Source organism: Myodes glareolus, chromosome 1 (genome assembly GCF_982192425.1).
Source record: "Myodes glareolus chromosome 1, mMyoGla1.1, whole genome shotgun sequence".
NCBI classification, from domain to species: Eukaryota; Metazoa; Chordata; class Mammalia; order Rodentia; family Cricetidae; genus Myodes; species Myodes glareolus.
In genome coordinates, this window is record NC_142026.1 from 17,470,955 (window position 1) to 17,484,959 (window position 14,005).

Here is a 14,005-nt window from a genome sequence, read left to right on the forward strand (position 1 = left end):
CAAGACCTCTGCCACCAGGGAGATTCTCTTTCACCAGATTACATGCCTGACAGCTGGGAACACAGCCTGTGGCAGGGCTCAAGGGCTTCCTGCCTTCACCTGCTGGCTGCCTGCTCTCTGTAGGGTGCCAGTGTTTTCTCCTGGAGAAATCCTAATTCACTGGAAGATGTACCACTTTCCCAAACACACACATGAGCGCGTGCATACACACACATGCTCATCAGGCACTGAAAAATGTGATATAATATCTCACAATATTAGGGCCAGCAAGATGGCTCAGCTGGTAAAAGTACCTTCACTTGCAAGTCTGACAATCCGAGTTCAATCTCTGGAGTCCACAGTGGACAGAGAAAACTGACTCCTGAAAAATGTCCTCTGATTTACACACACACACACACACACACACACACACACACACACATGCACATACACCAATAGTAAAAATAAAAAAAAAATAAACTCTCAAATACTGCTTTATGGGAATCACTTTGAAAAATGATTTGGCAGTATCTACTAATTTTAAATATTCATATATTACCTGTGAGTCAACCATTCCGATTCACTGTGCTTATTCAAACACAAAGGGACAAACCATGGCACAGTCTCACAGTGAAACAGTACACAGAAATGAAAAACATGTCATATGTATGCAATGGATAAATTTTATAAACAGAGTGAAAGTCAGACAAAAATGAATGTGTGTGAGATGATTGCATTTATATAAAAGTTAAAACAGGCAAAAGTAATGATTATATGAGAAGCCAGAACATATCCTTCTGAAGCAAAGAGGAGTACTTCTGAGGACTGAAATTTTCTAATTCTTTTTAAGATTTTTGAGACTATGCATTTGAATTTTGTACATATGACTATTTCCCCTGCATATATGTCTGTGCACCACAGTCTGTACAGTCTGCACAGAGACCAGAAGAGGGCACCAGACGCCCTGGGACTGGAGCCATGGTGGTGAGCCACCACGTGGGTGCTGGGGATTGAACCTGGGTCTTCTGGAAGAGAAGCAGGGCTCGCAACTGCTGAGCCATACCTCCAGGCTTCAAATTTCTAATTTTTGATTTGGGTGCTGGTTACACTGCTGTTCATTTTGCAACAATTCTCCAAATTAGGTGCTTACTGACATTTTAAAAATATGCATCCCACATTTTAAGTGGTTTTCTTGTTGTTTTGAGACAGTGTCCTGATGTAGACCTGACTGGCCTGGAGCTTTTACACAGACCAGGCTAGCTTTGAGCTCATAGAGCAACACCTGCACCTGCCTCATGAGTGTTGGAATTAAAGGAAGGCATCACCATGTCCAGCCACATCTTATATTTTGATTCAAAAATATTTATTAATAAAAGGGAAAAACACTCCTGAAAGCAAGCAATTCCTCAAAGAAACAATAGATTACGCTATGACTCATTTGCTCAAAGTTGAACAGACATGGTCACACAATAATGTGTACATTTTGGGGGATGTGGCTGAGGATGTGGGTTTGTGGTAGAGTGTAACCCTGGGTTCAAACCTCAGCACCACAAAACTGTACACAAACATTCACAGCGGCATTGTTCATGACGGTCAAAAAGGTGGAGGGAACGGAAATGCCCACCAACAGACAGAGGATAAACAAAAAATATGGCAGATCTGGGCTGGGGAGACGGCTCAGTGGGTAAAGGCGCTTACCACATGCACGCTGGGTGACCTGAGTTCAGCTCTCAGAACCCACAGTGGGAAAGAACCAACTCAACAAAGTTGTCCTCTGACCCCCACATGTACACCATGAAGTCCATGCCCATACACACTACGCCACAGCATACTTACATACGTGCAATAATAATAAAAATATAAAAATTTACAAGTTTTTTAAAAAGGGGCCACTAAGCTGGACAACATAGTCTGAATTTTGAGATCCACATGATGGAAAGAGCCAGCTGATTCCTGCATGTTGTCCTCTGGCTTCCATATGCTTGTTATAGCACCCTCTACACACACACAAATAAATAAACAGAATTAATTAAAAATACCCCTCTGCTAAGTGTGCTGGAACATACACTCAACCCCAACACTCAGAATGCAGAGGCAGGCGGATCTGTGATCTACAGGCCAACCTGGCCTATACATTGAGTTCCAGGACATCCACAGCTACATAATGAGACCTTGTCTGAAACAAACAAAATAACCCCCAAATATGTCAAAAATCCATATACTGGAGTTTTGTTTTTCCATTAACAGGCATAGGATATCGAAACTTGCTTCAATACATGGACGTTGAAAACACAATGTTAAGTGAAAGAAGCAAGACACACACACACACACACACACACACAAAGAGAAGTGAGACACAAAAGGCAACCCACAGCAGGGTTCCACTCACATAAAATACACAGAATGGGCAAATTCCTAGAAACACAGCAGTAGGTCAGGAATTTCTAGGGAAAGGGTGGCGTGAACGGAGAGTAACTGCAAACGCACGTGAGAGTTCCACGTGCACAAACACAGCTGCACGGTCACGTGACTGCGTTTAAATCACTGAATGGTGTAACTTATTTTTTAAGTATTTTATGCATATGAATGTTTTGCCTGAATATATGTCTGTGTATTTCATATGCACAGTGCCCACAGAGGCCAGAAGGTCTCGGATTCCTTTGGTGCTGGAGATACATACAGTTGTGAGCTATCGTGTATGTACTGAGAACCAAACCTGGGTCCTCGGCAAGAACAAGCGCTCCTAACTTCTGAGCACTCTCTTATTTTACTGCGTCCTCACTGTAGCCCAATTTAAAAAATTATTTATACGTATGGATGTTTCGTTTGCCCTCACGTCTGTAAATTACATGCTTGCCTGGAGATTTCAGGTCAAAAGAGTTTGACCCCCGGGGACTGGAGTTACAGATGGTGGTAACCACCAGGTGGACACTGGGAATTGATACCAGGTCCTCTGAAAGAGCAACAAGTGTTCTTAACCGATGAGCAATCTCTCCAGCTCCAGCTCATTTTCTTAAAAGATTATAAAAGTTTCCACTACCCCATCCTTCCTTTGCTTATTTTCCATTCTGGTACCTCTCTTAGGAATAACCTGTCGGGCCCCCAACAGGCTTGCACAACTTGTTTGTTTTGAGACAGGGTCTCACTATGTATCCCTGGGAAGCCTGGGAATTCAGAAATCCACCTACTTCTGGGCCATTATGCTCAGCCCCTGAACAACTTCTAAGTAGTTCAGACAGGCTGAGCCCCAATTCAGTCAGACATGAGCAACTTTTTTGTTGCTGTCTTGTTTTGTTTTGTTTTTCAACACAGGTTTTCTCAGCTATGGAGCCCGTCCTGGAACTCGTTCTGTAGACCAGGTTGGCCTCTGCCTCTTGAGTGCTGGGATTAAAAATGTGTGCCACTACCGCCTGGCTTTTTAAAAAAAAATATTTATTTATTCTTATTTAATGTATATTGGTATTTTGTTTTGCCTGTGGAAGAGTGTTGGGTCTCCTGGAAATACAGTTACAGACAGTTGTGAGCTGTCATGTGGGTGCTGGGACTTGAACCTGGAAGAGTAGCCAGTCCTCTTAACCACTCAGCCATCTCTCCAGCTCAGCCCCATCCCGCCCTGCCCGCCCCCCTTTTTGAGACAGAGTCTCATTACATAGCTGTGGCTAGCCTGGAATCACTAGATAGATCAGGCTGACTTGGAACTAGCACACAGTCTTCCCAGTGTTCTGTGGTCCAAACACTCGTGTGTGTGTGTGTGTGTGTGTGTGTGTGTGTGTGTGCGCGCGCGCGTGCACGTGCGTGCTCATATATTCATGTATATGTACACAGAGACCAGAAATTGATGTTGGGTGTCTTCCTCAATTGTTCTTCACCTTGTTTTTTGGGAAGGGTCTCTCACTGAACCTGAAGCTCACCCATTCAGCTAGACTGCCCAGCTGCCCAGCTGCCCAGCAAGCCCAAGGATCTCCCTGTCTCTGCCTCCCTAACACTGGGACTACAGTGCTGCCACACCTGGCTTTTTTATGTGGGTACTGAAGACAGAATTGAGGTTCTCATATTTGGTGTGGCAAATACGTTACAAACTGAGCCATCTTCCCAGCCCAGAGGTCGAGACAGCCTTCAACACTGTCAGTAGCTTAGATACCCAGTGTCTGAGCAACTGGAGTTGAATTGTGGAAGACCTCAGAATCTAGAATCAGACATCATTTTAAAGCAACCCACCACCTAGATACTTGCTATATTATCTTGGCCAAGCAACCTAATTTTTTCATGCTTCAACTTTCTCCCAATGAAATTAGTAAAATAAAGGCTGGGGATGCTGGTCAAAGAGGGTAGTTGACTAGCATGTGGGAGGTCCTAGATTTAATCATTTAATCTCTCTCTCTCTCTCTCTCTCTCACATACACACACACACACACACACACACACACACACACACACACACACAAAGTCCTTATCCATGAGGGCTGTCACAGTGATTGTCAAAAAAAGACATATGAGTGATATATTAATTCTGTTCCCTTGTGAGTTCCAAACACTTGAAGGCAACCAGGAAAGATACTTAATTTCAGCAAAACGGCAGGGTTCTGTAGTCTAATGGCTAACACTTAAACCTCTAGGTCCGTTACCTCATCTTTCTAAAACCTTTGTTTCTCCAGCTGTGTAAAGGGAATGATAATTCTGTTCTCACTATAGAGTGGTTACAAGGATTAAGTGAGCTAATGCAGTGCCTGGTACCTAGCGCGTACACAATAAATATCAACTGTTGTTCACTCAGTCGCTAAACAAAATTATTGAGTATGGCAGTCCCAAGCTGTGTCCTGGGGTGCAACAAACTTCACTGCCCTCAAGAAGCTCACAGTCTGGTCAGGGAGTCAGACACATAAACAGCCCATTGTTCTTCATGGTCAGCCACACACTGCAGCCTTTGATCCAGTCAATAGCAGCAGATCTGGGGCATCGTGGAACAAAGCTGAATATGTAAGGAACACTATGGGGAGGGGGCAGCGGTGAATGGACCCTTCTTTTCCCACAAAGTGCCTATAAAAGTCTAGATAAACAGCCATGCAGACTTCCTCCTTGGCATTGCTACTAGCTGGCCAGGGTCTGAAGGACACCTCTTTCCTGTCCCCCTGCTCTTCCAGTGGCTGGGACCTTCTCACCACTCAGGTCACTGGAGCTACTTGAGTTCTTTTTGTTTTGAGACAAGGTCACACATTCAGACTGGCCTCACACTCTCAATTCTCCTTCCTCAGCCCCCCTGAGATTACAGGAGTATATACCACCATGCCCAGCCTCAATTACCAACAGTTCACAGGTTTCTGATTTCTCCCCCAGGCTGCGAGGTTCTATCCAGGAAGTATTCACTCAGACAATATGTCTGAGCACCTACAATGTGCCAGGCCCTGCAGTAGGTGTTTGAAGTCCAGATGGAAGCAGAAATATGGCTACTCTGCTCATGGAACTTACAGTCTATATTCATAAAAAGTTTTGAGATGGATGTTTGCCCAGTTCTGGTTGAGAACCCTATTCTGACTGTCCTGGTTAGGTATGGGTTTTTGACTATTCATCTGAATTTTTTAAAAAAAGAAAGAAGCTAGAACACAGTGTGGGGGGGCACAGTAGTACTTTCTGTGGCCTGGCTACCTATGTCCATTGCCCAAAAGTTTATCTTAGGGCATACAGTACCACAACAGAGTCGTTTCTGCAAGTTCTTTCTTTACAAAGCTGTGTATTGGGCATTGTAGGTGTAAGTAAGGTAGATATCAAGCCAGAGACATATTTGTTGGGTGAGCATGGGACAGAAAGTGTGGAACAAGATCTCCTTAGGTCCTATAGAGATATAATAACTGAGTCTCAAAATGCACAGCCATCCACATCCTTCAAATGCAATGTCTTAGGTGTTGGCTACTCACAATCCAAGTTCCTCTATCGTTGAATCTGACTTCATCTGAAAGGTTGCTTCCTACTATACCAGCCTAGGTCTAGAGATGCTGAATTCAACTCTAATAAAAATATGCAGTGTCAACTCCCTGGAGAGAGGACAAGAGAACACTTTCCAGGGCTGGAAGACAACAGCATTCCAAGGCTCAATGAATAGGCTGTTTCCAATTCTTTATTAAATGAAGACGGGTGTGTGTATATAACATTAATGAAGCCTGGCTTTGTGGTGATATTTTGTTTGTGATCTAATAAATAAAGCCTGAAGATCAGAGTGCAGAGCTAGCCTCTAGTTAGTCATAGAGGCCAGGCAGTGGTAGCACACACCTTTAATTCAGCACTTGGGAGGAAGAGGCAGTGGGACCTCTGTGAGTTCAAGGTCATCCTGGGCTATGTGAGATTAATCCAGTCAAAAAGACAAACAAGGTCAGGCAGTGGGGGCTCACACCTTTAATCCCAGTTCCTGGGAGTCACACACCTTCAGTCCCAGCACTAGGGAGGTGGAGACAGGAAGGGATATGGCTGGGTGGAGAGAGGAATATAAGGTGGGAGGAGACAGGAGTGTGAGGCATTCAGTCTGAGGACTTGCAGAGGTCAGAACTCATGGCAGATGCCCTGCTTCTCTGCTCTTTCAGCTTTCTCACTCTAATATCTGACTCTGGGTTTTTATTATTAAGATCAATTAGAAATCACGCTACACAACATGATGGTACACTCCTTTATTCCCAGCACTTGGGAAGTAGAGGCAGGTGGATCTTTGAGTTTGAGGCTAGCTTGATCTACAGATCAAGTTTCAGAATAACCAGGGCTACACGGAGAAACCTGTCTCAACTCCCATCCTCCCAAACAAATAAAATTAATGAATAAATCCTTGCTGAACAGCAGGGAATAATGTCCTGGAAGCAGAATCACAGACAAAGCCTCAAACCATAGAATAAATATTCAAGAACCACTGGCCAAGCACCTTTACTGAACCAGGCTATTCCGGGTACAAAGAATAAATGAATATCCATGTGTTTAGTAAAAATCTGTTGAGTTCTATGATACAGGTCCTCACATAGTCTGCTTTGGGAGAAAACAGGAAGCCCATAGGATTATCCAACTCTGTCAGGGGATTTTCTTGCCCCACCCCCAGCTCCCTACCTTAACCTGAATCAGAAAAGATCAGAAGCAACGGTATGGCATCAGGTGGCTCTGGAGGAGGTAGAGTGGGATAAAGTCATGCCCATGAACTCTGAACAGCATACTAGGCTGAACAGAGGAAGGAAATCCACAGGAAACAGCCAGCTAATAGTTGTGGTCCAAATAACCGCTGCCAATGACCTGACAGAATTCATGGTACAACTGCAGGCAAGCTGACAAGGAGAGACAGTCTCATATGGGGAACAGTGTTTGCGAGTAATCTATATTACCCTGTCCTGTGGAGATGAAATGGTTTTTTTTTTCCATGCTAGGAATCAAATCCAGGATGTCATGCATTCAAGGCAAGCCCTCTACCTAGTTGGAAAAATGAAATTCTCTGAAAAATCTCTGTATTCTAGTTCCAAATTGAGCCCTAAGTTAGGAGAACTTTTGTCCTTGGCATTAATCTCTGCTTGTCCTCTTTGGGAAGATAGTAGGCATTACGTTGTTCTGGTATAAGAACTTTGCATATTTTAGATCAACATTCTAAGTACATCTATTACAGATGTATCTTGGAATAACCTCTAATTTGGAGAAAAATAGGTATGGAAGGATAGTAGCTCTCCCAGGATCTAGTGATACACACATACACACACACACACTCCATTCAGCATCAAACTTTGCTATTCCGATCCCTGTGTTTTCTTACCATACATATAATTTTTATTACTGTGTGTGAGAGTGATATATGTGGATACATGCATGCTACAACACACATGTGAAGGTCAGAAGACAATTTTGGGGGAGTCAGTTATCTCCATCTGTCTTTATGTGGGGTCCAGAGACTGGACTCAGGTGTCAGGCTTGTGTAGCAAGCACCTTTGCCTGCTGAGCCATCTTGCCCTTCTATGTCATATTAATAAGCTACTTAGTACCACCAAGTAGTACTACTCATTTGGGATGTATGTTGATTTATATGTACTTCATTACCTTGTTCCTTCAATGACTATAGCATTTTTGATGGAGGATATAATATGACCAAAGAAGGAAGTTTTTTACATCAAAGATAATGAGAATAAAATTAACTAGGGTGACCAGCTCAGGCATGCTCCCTGAAAGCCTCCCTTGAAGTCAGGCATGATAGTACATGCCTGTGATCCCAACGCTTACAACAGTGAGGAAGGAAGATTGCAAATTCAGTGTTAGCCAGGGCTACACATAGTGAGATGCCCTCCACCAAAAAACAAAGGACAGGTGGCTGGAGAGATGGTTCAGCAGTTAAGACACAGAACATCAGGTTGGTTCTCAGCACATACATCAGAAAGCTCACAAATGCCTGCAACCCCAGTTTCAGGAAATCCAACATCATCTTCTGTCTCCTCAGGTATCTGCATGCCTGTGGTACACATACATACACTCACACTCACACACATACACATAAAATAAGTGTATTATTGATCTCTATTATTAAGTCAAAAATATTAAGTTGATTAATTGAAATTAATTGTGGAGAGACTATTATAGATAAATATTTTTATTCATACATGTTTATATTACATATATTTGGTTATATAGATAGAGTACCTCTTATCCAAAGTGCTGAAGGCCAAATGTTGTTTTGACTTCAGATTTTAGAATATTTGTATATGCATAATAAGATATTTTGAGGATGGAGTAAACATGAAATTTTTTGTTTTATATATACCTTATATGCACTTACTGAAAGTAATTTTATATAATATTTTTAGTACCCATACATTCTGTGACCCATCACATGAGGTTAGTGTAGAATTTTCCAAGTGTTATGTCAGTATTTAAAAAGGTTCAGATAGGAGATCACACACTTTTCTCATAAGATGTGTAGAAATGATGTTGGTACTGACCAGGAAGCTTCCACTCCACTAGCTAGCTTGCATAGTACCAGAGGGTGCTATGCAGGCTGCTGGGTGAAAAACTCATCTCAACAGTCTTACCCAGCTATGAATTCTGAGTTACAGAATAGCTGGTATGGCAAGATATGCCTGTGGATGTAATAATGGCATGATGTTATAGAGGTAACCAATCATTTTCTGGATTTAAGACCCTCTCCACAGAAGGAAATATATGCCTGGTACTATAGATAGGGCCAAGAACCCACAGTTGGGAAAGTCATAGGCTCCAAGGGTGAACCTACTATGACTATTCTGCTAAGTGGAGATAGTATTAAACTGCCCTCTAACTCATATCTCTGTCCCATAGATTCATGACTCTCAGACTTCATTACAAAAGCTTCTTTGTGTGGTGGATAGTGGCTAACTCAGAAAGCTAAAACTGGTCAAAGTGCAGAGATCAAGTCTCTGGGGAGTATTCTCACCCCTCTCGAAGGCACAGGGACATTGTGGAAGAGGGGGTAAAAACTGTAAGACCCAAAAGTCAGAAAGCATCGGGGTGAACAGTGTCTTTTGGACATGACAGAACTGAGGCACTCACTGGCTCACAGCAGCTGTGGGAGGTCTCACAAGATCACACAGGATCAAACCAATCAACATTCCAGTGCAGAGTCGGGGGGGCTCATGAGCCCCTACTCCTAGCTGAAGAACTATTGTTAATTGATGACTTTTAAGGGAAAGAGAGCCAAATTTTTCTTCAAGAGTATTGCCTCTGATAGGTCAACTACGGCCCAGTGGATGGCCCCATACCCAGGACTAAATGGTCATCACAAACTGGACTTGGTGAACCACTGTGGGGGGTGAGGAGATGAGGGGCATATCTGAATATAATCAAAATACATTGCATGCATACAAGAAGTTCTCAGCTAAAAATATTATATATAACATATAGTTAAGTTTCTGATATAGAGCACCAAGCCTGGTAGTGCATGTTTTGCAATTCCAACAGTTGAGAGGTGAGAACAGAGGATCCGATGTTTAAGGCCAGCCTGGCCTACACACTGAGCTCAAAGTCATTCTGGGCTACTCAAGATTGTCTTAAAACAAACAAGCTTCAGTATTGGAACAGTTTGTGTTTTGAGTACTGGGTTAGGGAAATTTGGCCTGTATCAATACCTGATTAAATTATTATTATTATTTCAGAGTATAATTCTGTTACATAGAATCATGGCTGCTGAGTTCCATAAACCTCCTGTAGAAGACACTAATGACAGCAAGTGTTTCTGGGGTGGAGGGAAATCTGTCTTCTGTCTGTCTACGTGGAGATACATGGAGCTCACGGGTGCCAGACAAACGGAGTGGGATGAATAATCATCGATGAACTCACAGAACTATCTGAATCATATATCTCCAGGCTTCAGAAAGCAAGGGCAAGGGGGAGACAGAATTACTGAAGAAGGAACAACTGAGGAAGAGAAACCGTGCCCTGAACATTTTCTTGTTATAAAAGTAGCACAGGATGGTCAATGCCTAAGCCATCACCAGATTATGTAGGCCTGCAGTTACTTCTGTGAAACAGGGAACAGGACCCTCAAGGTTTCTCCAGTTGGAATCCTGTTGTTCTTAATGCCTAAACTCAGCACTTAGGGAAACATATAGACATTTATAGAGCTCCCAGGAGAAAAACTATTATAGAAAGGAAAACGAAGCAAAGAGTAAATGATGCTCAGGCATGTGTTATTTAATATGGGGACACATTCTGAGAAATGTGTTGTTAGGTGTTCCACTGTTGTGTGAATACCACAGTGTACGCACACAAACTGGATAGCTACAATGATATCAGATAGTATAATCTTAGGGACCATCATTATAAATGTGGCCCATTGTTGACTTTTAGTCATGCAGAGCATAATTGTTCTTCAGTTTAGAACGCAACTCAGAACAGGAGGCTGTAGTACTATGGGGGAGCAGTGGCTAGGTTCTGGGAGAAAGGCTAGGAAAAGAGATATGTAGGAATCACCAGAGTAGCCAAGATGGACCAGACTGTGGTCAGTCTGGGAGCTGGGTGACTTTACGAGACTTCTGGCTTTTTGGTCCAGACTTTCTGCATCCCTGTCCTTACTCCTGGGAATAGTCAGGTATCCTAAAAGCCCAAATCAATTCTGATTTTGTATAGTGCATCTCACATTTTTTTTGGATATAGGTTTTACTGAGGTTATTTAATTTAGCATTTCCTAAAAGTTAAACATGTCACTTTCTCATAGTAAACCACAGCTTGTGTGTGCACAATTCCCAGCGATTTGTTAATGCCCCATCCTCAAGCTTGGAGGCCAAACCAGGCAGTGTGACACCAGGCTGACCCTAAGCAACATAGCTGCTCTGCTCCCTCAGGGTTCATCTCCAGGTGAGGGATGAAGGGAGAACAAGATCTAGGCTCTGGTTACAGGGCATCTAGAACACCTGCTGTTAATAAAACACTGTCTGTCAAGGCCTTAGCCCTCTAACCCACCGAAGCAAAGGGAAGGGATGAGAGAGGAATTTTATGTCCTCTGATTTTCACCCCAGGGAATAATCACCCCCACAGTCTACCCCAAAAACTACTAACTAGTAGAGAAGAGTACCAAATGACTCAGAAATGCGGCTACCATGGTGAGAGTAGTTGTATCAATCTTTCCCAGCAAGGGATGTTGGTCAGTGGATAAGGGGGAAGGGCAAGAGGAAACCTGGTCAAATGAGCTTTCTTCCCACCTCCAGGAGCCCTAAATGCCAAGACAGCTTCTGTAAGATGTAAGAAAGAACACAACAGGGGAAAGGCCACCACAAAAATAGAGACTTTGGCAAGGGGCCGAGGTTGTAGTATAATGGTGAAGTGCTCGCCCAGCATTTGCGAGGCCTTGGACTCACCCACAGCTGAAAAAAAATTAAATAGGGAGGATTTTTATTTTGCTCTGGGGATGTAGCTCAGTAGTAGAGCTACAAGGGACATGGGAGCAGAGAGAGATATAGCCCAAGATGTCAGGCTTCATTGGGCAGGGAGCATGGTTGTGAGAGGTAACTGGTTATTGGTTTCCCAGTGCTTCTCACTACTGAGGTCTCACCTCCTTTTCCCTCTCAATTGTTCCCTTCCTTCCTTCCCGCCCTCCCTCCCTCCCTTTCTTTCCTCACCTACTCTTCTTGATGAGTGATTCTATATGGCATAGCACAATGCTTTGCTTAGTGCTCACCTAATAGCTGCCTCACCCCTGCAATCAAAACTGTAGATAGTTAATAGTCTTCATCTCTGCCAGCTCCTTGTGCCAGACCTGATCTGGCTCAAGACAGTCCTTACCATAGAAATGAGAGCTACCAAATTCCCAAATAAGACAGCAGCAGCGAGAGCAAGGATTTCTTTCTCTATCAAAGTGGGCAGCGTGATAAATGCAATTAGAGAGCTAAGGGCAGACTTCACAGTAGACACTGAAAAATATCTTCAGTGAGGTAGTAAGGAGATCTAAAGGCTAGATAAAGAGCTGTGAGAAGCAGTACATGAAACCCTGATGTGACATCAGAACTGGGACCGGGCAGAGAGGCTTTCAAGAACTGGTGAAGTGGGCCAGTGAGATGGCTCAGCACTTGCACACAAGCCGGATGGCCTGTTTGATCTCTGGGATCCACATGGTGGAGGGAGAGAACTGACTCCTGCTAGTCCCCCCTGACCTCCATATGTGCAGGGCACATGCATGCACACACAAACAAATCAATACAACAGAAGAAGAGGTTCAATCAACAAAAATGTAGACTGAGGAGAAGACAGCCTTGCTTAATAAGGGACTACTGGGTAGATAGCATTATGCTTTACTTGGAAGTGCTTTCTAAATTGGAATCCAGAGCCCAGGGATCAAGGAGTCAAACTTAAGTATGGGCAAGCATGAGGACCTCATTTCAAATCCTCAGAACCCACATTGAAAACCAGAAGTGGTCTCATGACTGTAATGAAGTAAAGATGAGGAGACAGAAAGATTCCTAGGGATTGCTAGCCATACACATGCACGCACATGTACACACATGCATGCACATATGCACAGACATATACACATGAAGTGATAGAACTTTAAATGATCATTTTAGGTCCCATTTAGGAGCAGGGGAAAGTCCAGAGACCAGCAAGGAGGCCGCTGTGGCGTTAAAGTCATCCAGGGAGGAAGTCAGCCTAAGGGGAGAGAAAGTGTGTCTCATATCAAGGTGGTAGACTTAGAGGCAGATTCTGAATTTAATTTTGGAAGATGAGTTATCAGAATCTCCTCAGGAACCAGATGTGAGACATCAGAGAAAGACAAGTCCAACACATCTCTAAGGTTTTCAACCTGAGCAACTGGAAGCATGAAGTTGTCATCAACTGAAGTTTTGGTTGGAGTAGCTTGAGATGTCAAGGGGAGGTATCAAGAGTTCAATTTAAATAGTAAACTTGACATCATCAGACTTCCGAGTGGAAATGCTTAAGCAGTCATCCACCCAGGTGTGGAAATAAAAGCGTCAAGATGGTGTCTGAAGCCATGACACGAACAGAGAGTGGAAAGGTCAAGGAGTGGGTGGGCCCTGAAGGGGTGCAGGAGAGCCAGGGTTGGCAAGGAGGACTGGAAAGAACCCACTGATGGGCTGGTGAGCTGGCTCCAGGGGATGAGCTGAGCTCAGCCCACAGAAAATCAAGTCAGAGAGGCGTACTCCTCTGGCGTCAACCGAAGAAACGGGCCAAGAGAGACTGGATAACCAACCGCATTTGTACACTGAAGAGGATGAGAAACATTTACTGGATTTGCAATATGAAAATCATTGTGACATTTCAGGGATCATTTCAGGAGACAAGAAAGAGCCAAAAACCCACAGAAATAATCTTCACTAAGAACAGGAGAGAACACAGTGAAAATAGGTGGTTCTATCAGGACTTTACAGCACAGGGGGCAGAGAACGAGACTGCTGATAGGTGGGCAATGTGGGCCAGCCTGATTTTCCTGTGTGTGTCGGGGGCAGGTCTTATGTAGACCAGCCTGGTCTCAAATTCTCTGTGTAGCCAAGTATGACCTTAAACTTCTGATGCCCCTGCCTCAACTGCTAGGACAGGT

The 14,005-nt window shown here is 43.6% G+C and overlaps 1 protein-coding gene across 3 annotated transcripts in view; it reads right to left on the minus strand.

Annotated features, from left to right (window-relative positions):
• Nhej1 (non-homologous end joining factor 1) overlaps positions 1–14,005 on the minus strand; it is a 101,117-nt gene that overhangs the window by 12,813 nt on the left and 74,299 nt on the right. The gene's annotated exons all lie outside the window — the stretch shown is intronic.